We start from the raw sequence: 3,823 nt of genomic DNA on the forward strand, positions 1-3,823 counted from the left end.
ACAGACCCTTTGGTGCAACAGTCCATGCCAACCATAATCCTAAACTAAACTAATCCCACCTGCCTGCTCCTGGCCCATATCCTTCCAAACCTTTCCTATTCATGTACTTATCCAAATGTCTTTTAAACATTGTAATTGTACCCACATTCATCACTTCCTCAGGAACATCATTCCACACGTAAAGTACCCTCTGTGTAAAAAAATTTGCATCTCATATCTTTTTTAAATTTCTCTCCTCTCACCTTAAAAATGTGTCCCCCCGGTCTTGAAATCCCCAATCCTAGGGAAAGGGCAATGGCCATTAACCCCTCATTGATTTATAAACTTCTATAGGGTCACCTCCCAATCTCCTACGCTCCAGTGAAAAAAGCCCCAGACTATCCGGCCTTCTTAAGTAACTCAAACCTTCATACCTGGCAACATCCTGGTCAATCTTTCTGAACCCTCTCCAGCTTAAGAATATCCTTCCTGTAACTGGGTGACCAGAACATCTGAACCAAGATCATTGCTCATTACTGTATTGACCTCATCCTTTATTAACAAGAGATACCCCACATCCTGGTGCATCTTCCTATCTTTCCAAAATGTCAAGTACACTTCAATATTTATTTTTCAGCCTTTATTCACATTGCAACCATGTCTCTATTATGGCTAGCACAGCACATCCATTATTTCGATTTGTGCTATCAATTTGTCAAACCTGTCAGTAATGCTGCGTTTAGTCCAACTCTGATCCTTTTTGCTCACCCACTCTTACGTTTGTGTGTTCTATCCCATTCTGCAATATTGCCTTGTCTTTTCATGTTAACTTTCTAAAGCTACCATTTTGTGATCCCTCCTCCCCTATGGTTTAGTTTAAGTTCCTCTCTATAGCCATCGTTATGTGATTTACCAGAGCCCAGCTTAATTTATTAATGGCTGTCACAATGCAATAACTCATTCTTTCCCCAATAATAATTCTAAGATCCCAGTAAGCAAAACTGATTTCTTTGACTGGAGATAGTAAAAACTGCAGATGCTGGAATCAGAGATAATACAGTGTGGAGGTGGAGGAGCACAGCAGGCCAGGCAGCATCAGAGGAGCAGGAAAGTTGACATTTCGGGCCGGGACTCTTTCTGGGTCCTAGGTATCCATACTCACTGAACCTTTCGTAAATCTACTTATCTTCTCAAGTCGACCATAACACATGATCCTTCCCCTCCCAATCTCAAGGGCCTCCCTAAGCTTGAATCCTTATTTGAGAAAGGATGTACTGCTACTGGAGGTGGTGCAGAGGAGGCTCACTAGGTTGTTTCAGGAGTTGAGATGATTGTCTTATGAGGAGAAATTGAGTAGACTGGGACTATTCTCATTGGAATTTAGAAGACTGAGTGGGGATCTTATAGAAACACATAAAATTATGAAGGGAGTAGATAATATATAAGCAGGGAGGTTGTTTCCACTGGCAAATGAAACTAGAACTAGGGGAATTGCTTCAAAATAAGGGGGAGCAGACTTAGGACCGAGTTGAGAAGGAATTTCTTCACCCAAAGTGATGTGAATCTGTGGAATCCTCGATCTAGTGAAGAAGTTAAGGCTACCTCATTGAGTTTTTTAAGGCAAAGATAGATAGATTTTTGAACAGTAAAGGAATTAAGGGTTATGGTGACCGAACGAGTAAGTGGACCTGACTCCATAAAAAGGCTAGCCATGATATTATTGAATGGCAGAGCAGGCTCAACAGGCCAGATGGCCTACTCCTGCTCCTATTTTTATGTTCTTATGTTCTGAAACCAGGGAGGCCTTAGCATCATGCTTTCAGCAGCTGAAAACAAAGTTTATCCTGCTAACTATACTGTCTCCTACTGATTAGTACATTCATTTTTACTCTGCCCAATTGCATAGTCTACTTTACCATGGGGCTATGGTCAGTTTTCTTGACCACACTTCAGTCCCTGCTCTTGTCCTCATAGGATGCAAGAAATTTGAACCTTTTGGATAAGTGTTTTATCCATTTATCTTATATTCCAGGGCTTCTGCAGCTGTTTTGTAAAGTTAGAGTACACAAACAGGAAAACCATCTACCTCCCAGAAACCCAGCCCGCAGTGTGTTCAAGTCAATTTTGATTTTGAAAATATCCAAGAAGGACATTTTGCTTTAAGTCATAATATTAGGAAGCTGAACATTCAAAACAAAACATTATCTACTGGAAATTGGTCAACAGTTCTATCAGCATCTGTGGATAGAAATCAAAGTTAATGCTTTAGCTTGGTAACCACATGAATGAAGCAATTTTCATGTTTTCTTATGCACTAGAAATGATAAACATTTTGGTTCAGTGTATCCTATCATTGAAAAACTTCTCACTTATTTTATTGCCAAGTTTGTGATTCCTTTTGCAATGTGAACAATGTAATCAGTTCATATTTGTCTTTAATTGACAAACATTTGCTTCATTCATTTTTGGAGAGATTGAAAATGTAACACGTAAGAAATAAATTGTTAAAGTTAAAGTCACCATAGTCCAAAGAGAACCGTAGGGCTGTGCTCTCATTAGAGAGAGACTGGTGGTTGTTCAACCTGAGGGTCACCATATCTAAGGCAAGGGACAAGGTCAAGAAGGTGGGACCTTCATAGTGACCTCAGCTGGAGTCATTCTACATCACAAATCAGCCAACTGAGACTTACAAAGTGTGGGTAATAAAGCCAAAATTTATCACCATTCTGAGTTGCTCAAGAAGGTAGTAATGGGTTGACCTCTATAAAATGCTGTAGCATTTATCTTGAAGGTAAATACTTATTGTTGTTTGGCAGAGAGTTCCAGAATTTTGACTCATTATTTCCAAGTCAGAAAGGTATGTAACTCAAAGATGGTACTCTTTCCATGTCCTTCTCCTTTCAAGTGGTAGAGGTCATGTATTTCGGCAGTCCTACCAAAGATTACTGAAAATTACTGCAGAGCTTCTAGTAGCTGGTGCATACTGCAGGTACAGTGTGTCAGTTGTGGAAGGAGTGATGTTTGCTGTGGTGGATAGAGTGATAATCTGTTGAGCTCTTTGTCTTGGAAAATGTAATGCTTTTCTAAGCTTTGTTGGAACTGCATTCATCCGGGCAAATGGAGAGCATTCTGTCACATCCCTGTCTTGTGCCATGTAGGTACAGGAGAGTCTTTGGAAATTGAGGTATCACATCACTTACTGCAAAATATTCACTTTCTGATTTGTTCTTGTAACTGCTGTTTTTGTATGGCTGGATCTGCGAATCTTATAGAGCCATACAGTCATACAGCATGGAAACAGATCCTTTGGTCCAACTTATCCATGTTGATCAGACATCTCAATTTGAACTAGTCCCATTTTCCAATATTTGCCCTATATGCCTCTAAACCCTTCATATTCATAAAACCATCCAGATGCCTTTTAAATGTTGTAATTGTACTCGTCTTCACCACTTTCTCTGGCAGCTCGTTTTATACACTCAACATCCTCTGTGTAAAAAGGTTACCTCTCAGGTCCATTTTAAATCTATCCCTGCTCACCTTAAACCTACGACCTCTAGTTTTGGACTCTCTCGCCCTAAGAAAAAGACCTTGGTGAATACTGATGTACAGGATGTCATCAAGGGTGATTAGAAAATGGTAATACTATTGGATATCAAGTGAGGCCGTAAGATTCTTGTTAACCATAGTCATTGCTTGGCATTACTGTGGCACTAATGTTGCTTGCCACTTATCAGCCCAAGCCTGAACGTTGGCCATGTTTTGCTGCACAAACTATTTCATTATCTGAGGTGTTGCAAATGGAAGTGCAAACAGTGAACATCCCCACTTTTACCTTTATGAT

Source organism: Rhincodon typus, chromosome 12 (assembly GCF_021869965.1).
Source record: "Rhincodon typus isolate 14 chromosome 12, sRhiTyp1.1, whole genome shotgun sequence".
NCBI lineage: Eukaryota > Metazoa > Chordata > Chondrichthyes > Orectolobiformes > Rhincodontidae > Rhincodon > Rhincodon typus.